We start from the raw sequence: 7,935 nt of genomic DNA, 5'->3' as shown, positions 1-7,935 counted from the left end.
TGAGACGAGCATGTTGAGGGTCTAGCACAGTGCCTGACACATGGTTAGTGCTTCATGAAAATGATAATGCTATTTGTTGTCATTATTCTCTCCAATTTCTCTTATGGACACAGGAGTGACTCTTGCCCATCACCCACTTGCAGGGGGGGGTCTCCCAGGGGTTTTTCCCCTCCATCCATTGGATGAGAACCTGCAAGAAGCAGGGTAGGCCTCACCATCCTCATTTAGGAGGGAAGACACGGGTTTTGGAGCTGAGAGACCTGGCTTCATCGATTAACAGTCGAGTGACGGAGGGCAAATTGCTCAACTTCTCAGTCTTAATTTCTTCATCAGTAAAATAAGGATTATGTTCCTCAGGGGTTAGTAGTGAAGTTCAGACAGCATTAATAGATGGTACAGGGCTGAGCCCGGCTCAGCTGTGTGGCCTTGGGCAAGTTGCTTTACCTCTCTGGGCCTCTATTTCCTTACCTATACCGTGTACCATGAAACTAGGGGTACTCCATATGAAGTGCTTGGCATAGAGTATGCCCTCAACAAAGAATGGTAGCCAGCCTTGTTATTCCGATGGTGGCAATGATGATGAAGAAGGGAAGAAGCTCAGGGTCTGGGGGGAACTGGCTGAGTCTGGATGTTCCTTGGGAGTCAGTGCTACTGCAGCCTCAGGATAAGAGGTGCATCTTCTTTTCCCTAATGCTTTCCTGAATTGGGGCAAGTTCATATTCAGTGTGCGTGGAAGGAGCGGGGAAGAAAGACGTCTTCCGAGGTCTGAGGAAGACAAGTTGCAGTTGATACTGCAACAAGGAACAAGTCCAGGGCACAAGCTTCTCTCTGATTGGCCCCATGTAAGCTCTGGGCCACCGAGGCTGACACTCCACTGTCCCAGGGGCAGGGCCGGGGAGTGCTGCTGGGCTATCCCCACCATGCCTGTTCAATTTGCTCTTCGATTTTTTTTTTTCTCTTATTTTTCACAATTCTGGGGAAATTAGTGTCTAGAATTCAAATAGAAAGGAAAAAACCCAGAGGTCATATAATTCATTTCCTACCACAAATAACCTCCCCACAAGTCCTGTAAAATAGTTGATGTTATTTGGGCAAGATAGGCACCCTGCTGTCTAACTTCAATCCCTCTAGCTGCCTGTTAGACGGTTCCCCGTCCCCTCTGACTTTGCCCTCTAAAGGGATGGAGAGAAACTGACCAGTGCCTCCATCCAAATAACCCTCTCTAGGTAAAGAAGGGTATGATTAAAACACCCCTTCCCCAGGCTAAATAATCCCAGTGCCTTTAACCCTTTCCTCTCAGGTCCTGTTTTCCAAGTCTTTAATTATTTTCACTGCCCTTCTCTGCATTTTAGGATGCAACCCTATAATCATAGAATTTCAGGGCTGGAAGGTACCTGGGAGATGACATGGAAGAGAGCCAGGAGCAGACGATTAGAAGCCTCGCCCGCCCCAGCTGCTGGAGCAGGAAGAAAGCCCTGGCAATTCCTCTTCACCAGGCCGTCTCCAGTCCTTCTCCAGCAGAGAAAATTCTGCTCACTTTCCCTCAAAGTGAAACATTCAACAAAAACATACTGAATAGTTCTTGGGAGCCAGGCACAGTCTCGGCATTTTCACAATTTCTCACCTTCCCTAATTCCCCAACGGTCCTACCAGGGAGCTAGGATCAGTCTCATTTAGTAGGCAAGGAGACTAGCTCAGGGAGATTAAGTAACTTGCCCAAATTCACATATCAAGAAAGTTCTGGGGCTCCTCCACCTCAGCTCTGGCTGCACCCACAGCCAGCCAGTCCCTCAGGCCCCAGGTGAACTTCTTATCCCATGGAGAAACCTTGACAAAGTTCTGGGCATCCAGGGCTGGGCTGTAGCAGGACTCAGTCAGGATCCTGCAGAGAAACAGAGCCAATAGGACCTATGGTTATATGAAGAGATTTGTTCCAGGAATTGGCTCATGAGACTGTTGGGGCTGACAGGTCTGAAATCCAGAGGGCAGGCAGGAGTTGATACTGCAATCTTGGGGCAGAATTTCTTCTCTGAGAAACCTTGGTTTTTAACTCATAGGGCCTTCCCACTGATCAAATGCGGTACACCCACATTATTGAGGATAATCTCCTTTATTTAAAGTCAATGGACTGTAGGTGACTTCACTCTCGCAGCAACACCCAGATTAGTGTTTGATTAAATGACTGGGTGCTGCAGCTTAGCCAACTTGACACAGGAAAGTACCTATCACAGCATTGTTTATGGGCGTTGATGGGTGGGGGGGGGCACAGGGTCCCCAAGGGATCTGATCCAGTGAGCATTTTCCACAGAGTCCTAAGCCAGTGTTGGGAAGGTGGCAGGGTACTTGAGGACCTCCCCATTAGGCAAGAGTCCTAGGTCAATTTGTAGTACCAGACCCAGACCTGATCACCTTCCCCTAGGGATGCCCTGTCTTGATTCTGCTCAATTGAGAGCTATAGTTAGGACTCAGTGTCTCCTCAGGGGATAAAAGCCTTGGAAATGTAGCAGGACAAGCTGCAGACAAAACCCCTCAGACACTGAGTTAAGGAAGGAAGGGCTTTATTTGGCTGGGAGCTTCGGCAACACTCATGTCTCCAACAACCGAGCTCCCTGAGTGAGCAATTCCTGTCCCTTTTAAGGGCTCACAACTCTAAGGGGGTGTGCGTGAGAGGGCTGTGATTGATTGAACAAGCAGAGGATACGTGACTGGGGGATACATGCTCCAGTAATTAGAACGGAACAGAACAGGACAGGGATCTTCACAGTGCTTTTCTATACAATGTCTGGAATCTATAGATAACATAACTGATGAGGTCAGGGGTCGATCTTTAACTACCAGGCCCAGGGTGTGGTGCTGGGCTACCTGCTTGTGGATTTCATTTCTGCCTTTTAACTTCTTCTTTTTTTGGAGGCAGAAATTGAGCATAAGAAAATACGAGGGGTGATCTCCTGCCTTAGAAGGAGCCAAGGGTAGGAGCAAGAGGACCATTCCTTGAATCCGAAGGGACCCAGTGAGCTAACAGTCCCTGAGGGTGAGGACAGTATCTTCTCATTCTCTGTACACTAGGGCTGGGACCATGCCTGGCCCCCTGGAGAGGTGCCACAGACGTCTTTTCCTTTCCCTTCTCCTCCCATCCCAGGTAGGGTGCCTGAAACATTCCAGGCAGGTAGAAATCAGTCCTGCTTTTGAAGGGCTTCCGAGAAAGGAATTTATGATCACAGGAACAGTACTACTCAATCTATAGAGTTCTTCCTAATATATAATCTAAATCCTTCCAATTTCAGGACAAATTCTGTTGTATTAGGTTAGCTGGCATGAGAAAATTAGACTTTAGAAATTTTATTATTGCTGTAAAGTTTTGAACCGCCATAGGCTTTTCGCTGCTGTCTATAGCTAGAGGTACAAAAAGAGGACAAGGGCACCAAGAAGTCAAAAGAGACTGGGTACGGTGGCTCACGCCTGTGATCCCAGCACTTTGGGAGGCCTAGGCCAGTGGATCACTTGAGGTCAGGAGTTCAAGACCAGCCTGGCCAACATAGTGAAATCCGTCTCTACCAAAAAATACAAAAATTAGATGGGTGTGGCACAGGCATGTAGTCCCAGGCACTGGGAGACTGAGGCGGGACAATCGCTTGAACCCGGAAGGTGGAAGCTGCAGTGAGAGGAGGTCACACCAAGGTACTCCAGCCACGGCAATAGAGTGAGACCCCGTCTCAAAAAAAAAAAAAGGTCAAAAGAACCATGTAAGCATTAAGACTGGATCAAACTCTTCCCCTCACAGAAACAATTATCTCATACCTTCCCTTTTGCAGGGCCAGAGGCTCAGTTCCTTAACTCCAATTGCACAGTACACTTTCATTTATAGAGTATTTATGTTAGACTCAAAGAAGAACTTCCCGCAGCAAGCGGTCCTAAAGCTTGAAATGAATGGCTGAAGGAAGCTATGAAATCTTTTTTCTCCCAGGCCTTTTAAATAATGTATAGTTCTTTAAAAGATACATCAAAGACTTTCTTGATATAGCCTTGCCCAGGGGCAAGGGGATGGACCAGCTGACCACTCCCTCCCAACCCTGGGATTCCAACGAAGCCTGAGAAGTTTTCTCCTTTTAAGGGGTTTCCTCTTTCATCCGAAGATGATTGGTGACAGAATCAGGTGTTCCCAGGCCACACAGTAGGTAAGTGAAGGCAGCTCCACCTGCTGAATCAAGGGAGGTTGCCAGGAAGGGAACATCTTTGAGGTGCCTCATGGGAGAAGCCTGGGAGGAGGCTTGGGGTTGGCCCGTGGGTGCGTGTGGGAGGAGGGACTCTGTGGGGGCTTTCAGGCATGCCTGGTCTGACAGGGCCAAGCAGGAAGAGGTAGAAGTTGCCTCTGCTCCATAGGAATCCTTCTCTGGAAGCCACACCTGCCAGCTCTTCTTACCTTCTAAAGCTTACAAGGGATGAGGTAGGGGCAGGCAGCCAGTCGCATCTCACCACCACCTGGTATAGGGAGAAATGCTGCAGCAGGAAGACTTTAAGCTAGACCACAGGGAGAACAGGATGAGATGTGGGAGGGGTGACTGGAGTGGGACGTTTCACGGGCTCCCTTTCTTTCAAGGCCTTTAAAAGTGAAGAGACATCTCTGCCACAGCAGTGCAGATGATGGCCTTTGGGGGCTTTTTGCCAAGTTGCACAGGACACATGGGCTCTCAGGGCCATTAGGAAATGCCCTCTTATGGAACCCATGCAACTGAGTTTGAGGCTGGAGAGGAGCAGGACCCCAGTAGATGGGGCTGCCTGCAGTCAGGTCCTAAGCGAGGGCCTGGGGAGCTTCAGGAGCAATCATGTTCCTGTGAGGTGTGCCACACCCATCCAGACCTCAGTGCTGCAGGGGTGGGAATCCTCTTCTTTGGTTCAGCTCCAGGAGGGATGTTGGGGTGGTGGGACAAGGGCTTGGGGACCAGCCCTGAAGGGACAATTGTTTGCTTCTTTTCAGCTCCTGGCTTCTGGGATCTCCAGGAGACTCTACCTTCTGCTAGGCATTTGGGTAGAGCAGTCCCTCAAGGGAGGAGGGGCCCTGCACCCTGGCCTAGGAGAACCAAAAGACCAGTCAACCAACACCCACTGAGAATTCAGCCGAATAAATATCTGCTGAGTCAAGTCAAATACTGTGTCTGTGTAGCCAGGGAGGCCACTTATGTGCATGGAAAACGAGCCATGCTCATCCTGGTTGGAGAGACGGGCCTCTCTCAGCACATGCTGGTTCCTCCCTCTGAGCAACCCAAGGCCGTCACATATATTTCTCTCATTCACTGTTCATGCCAAATTCAAGTGATTTGCTTACTGATCTCTTCTCCCACTAAACTATGAACTCCCCAACGGCATGATCTGGGACTCCTTCTTGTCCGTATGATCAGTCCCTTGCCTAACCCTGGCCCATGGTAGGATGCTCAGTAAGTATGTGTGAATGAATGAATAATTAACAACACCAGGTGGGCTGAGCTAAATGCTTCCTAAGTAGGACAGACAGGGATGGACAGATGTTACAGGGGTTGAATAGGGGCAGTGGTCACTGGGCCTGGGTTAGGGAAAGCCTCCTGGAAGAGAAATTCGCCTCATCTTTCCTTTGCCTTGAATCTCTTGAACCTGTTCCTCTGACATCCTCCAGCATCCATCTTTCTATCCTCCGTCTTATAAGATGTCTTCCACTCTGATCATCCACTAGTCCTCCAGCGATGCGTTGGAGCAGGCTCACACTGGCTCGGGAGAGCTGACTGTGTGCATCTCTTTCCTGTGCTCTTCACACTGGTAGCTTGAGACTGACTAGGGTGAAATTTTCAAATGCTACAAACCAGTGCTTTTTTGCTTGGAAGAGTCTGTTCCTAAACTTTTATCAGCACACCCTTGCAATCCACCCACTCACCTAGTTACTGCCTATCTGAGATCTCCTTCCTTCCTTACTCTTCCCTTCTCTTTCCTCTCTCCTTCCCGTGTATCATCCTTTCTCTCTCCTTCCCTTCTTTTTAAAATTCTTTGACACAATTCTTCAACAATGTGTCCATCCATCCATCCATTTTCTTATTCGTATTCATCTAGCTTTTACTTATTTCATTCACCCATCCATCCATTCATCCATTTGTTCATCATCCAACCACCCACTTATCCACTATCTACACATCTTATCCATCTGTTCATTTATTTCCTCATTCGTATTCATTTAGCTTTAACTTCCATGCATCCATGCATCCATCCATCCATCTGTCTGTCCATTCACGCACCCACAAATATTATCTGAACATCTACTCTGTGTCAGCCTATTCCTAAGGCTCAGAATCTTTCCCCAGATTTCTGGAAGATGGGTACATGAACTCTAAGAACTAGCAGAGGCCCTCCAGGGTGCCCCTAGGCTCATCCAGCATTGATGTTGAACTGTAACCAGAACCAGATGACTTTCCTCTTGTTTCTTCGTGTCCTCTCTGTTCTTTTCTCCTCACCCCCTGTTCTCTCCAGGTTAGGGAAACACTATCAGGGAAAGTGGGAGGGACATGTCCCAATCCAGCAGGCCAGGACAGGACTTCCCTCTCTCCTTCTCCCTCCATACCTCAGGCAAGAGCCCAGAGAAATTGGACCTGGCATTTTGAGAAAGCGTTCCCCTCCCCAGAAGGCCCAAGGAGCTCTTAGCCAATTCACCAGTGAGTTCAAACAAGAGGGGGCTCCTTTGGGGCCCACAGACAGAGACCTCAGGCAAGAGGAGAATCCCCGTCATGAAGCCAGGACTCCCCACGCCAACACCACCCCACATACATTCTCTCAGAACTGAACTGCTTTGTGAGCTGGGCTTATTGCTGCCCTTGCTCCCAGGGGCTGTTTTTGCAAAGGATTAGCTGCTCAGCCTGGTGAGGCAAAGGGGCGGGGCTTCCTAGCTTGACCTGGATTGGAGGGGAAGGAAGGGAAACCCACTCTCCTCCACACAGCCCAGAACCTGCCATGCCAGCCTCACCTACTGTCTGCTCTGCCCTGCCCAGCCTGGCCTTGGAGAGGCACAGCCCTTTCCTTGGGGGTTTGGAGGCTTCCCAGGACCAGGCCAGTGGGTTAGAGCCCAGAAGTGACTGTGGGGCATGTTCCACAAGAGCTGAGGGTCCCTGGTGTTCTGCAGGGGTTATGGAGAGGAGGGAATGAAGTTTATTTTTCTCATTTTTCTTCCTGAGGTCTGCATTTATATGATAGTCATATTTGAACAGGTGACTTCTGAGATTATCTGAATCTCACACTTTGCTGGCCTCTTTTTGGAGGGCATTGCCTGTGGCCTGACCCAGAGAGGATGGGCATATGTTTTCTGAGTCACACAGCAGACCAAGTGTGGAGACAGGTAAGAGTCAAGTGTTTGGGCTCTGAGGACCCAACTACCTGGCTTGGCATTGCTTGGATTCCCCTCATTGTTGTGCCTCGATCCTTTGAACCCACACAGGGTCTGACCTGCTCTGATAGCAATAACCTAAAGTCTATATGTATCTTGTTAGGGTCATTGGGAGAGGACAGACTCTCAGAAGCCATCTTCCGGTGAGATATTCAGGTGACTCCATGACCCCTCAGCTGAAGAAGGGGCTTTGGCTTCTAAAAGGCTTAGGGTTCAAATCTCAGCTCTGCCACTTGACTTAGGCCAGTGAGTTATCTTCTTAAAGGCCCAGTTTTCTCATCTATTAAAAGGGGGTAATTGAACAGGTTTTAGGGAAGCTCGAATGAGCTCGTATATATGCAATACCTAGAAAAGTGCCTGGAGGTTGGTAAGTAGGGTTCAGTAATCAGCAGCCAAATCACACGGAACACATCCCTCCCCCTTAAGGTGAAAAGCAGCGTTACAGTCCCAGGGCGGACCATCTTTCCTCTGAAACTCAGGCCCGCAAATTACAAGGCTATTTAACTTGTGTGACCCAGTTAACAGCCCTGTGTCCCTTA

Source organism: Colobus angolensis, unplaced genomic scaffold, assembly GCF_000951035.1.
Source record: "Colobus angolensis palliatus isolate OR3802 unplaced genomic scaffold, Cang.pa_1.0 Scaffold7, whole genome shotgun sequence".
Classification (NCBI taxonomy): domain Eukaryota; kingdom Metazoa; phylum Chordata; class Mammalia; order Primates; family Cercopithecidae; genus Colobus; species Colobus angolensis.
This window is presented reverse-complemented; position numbering follows the sequence as displayed.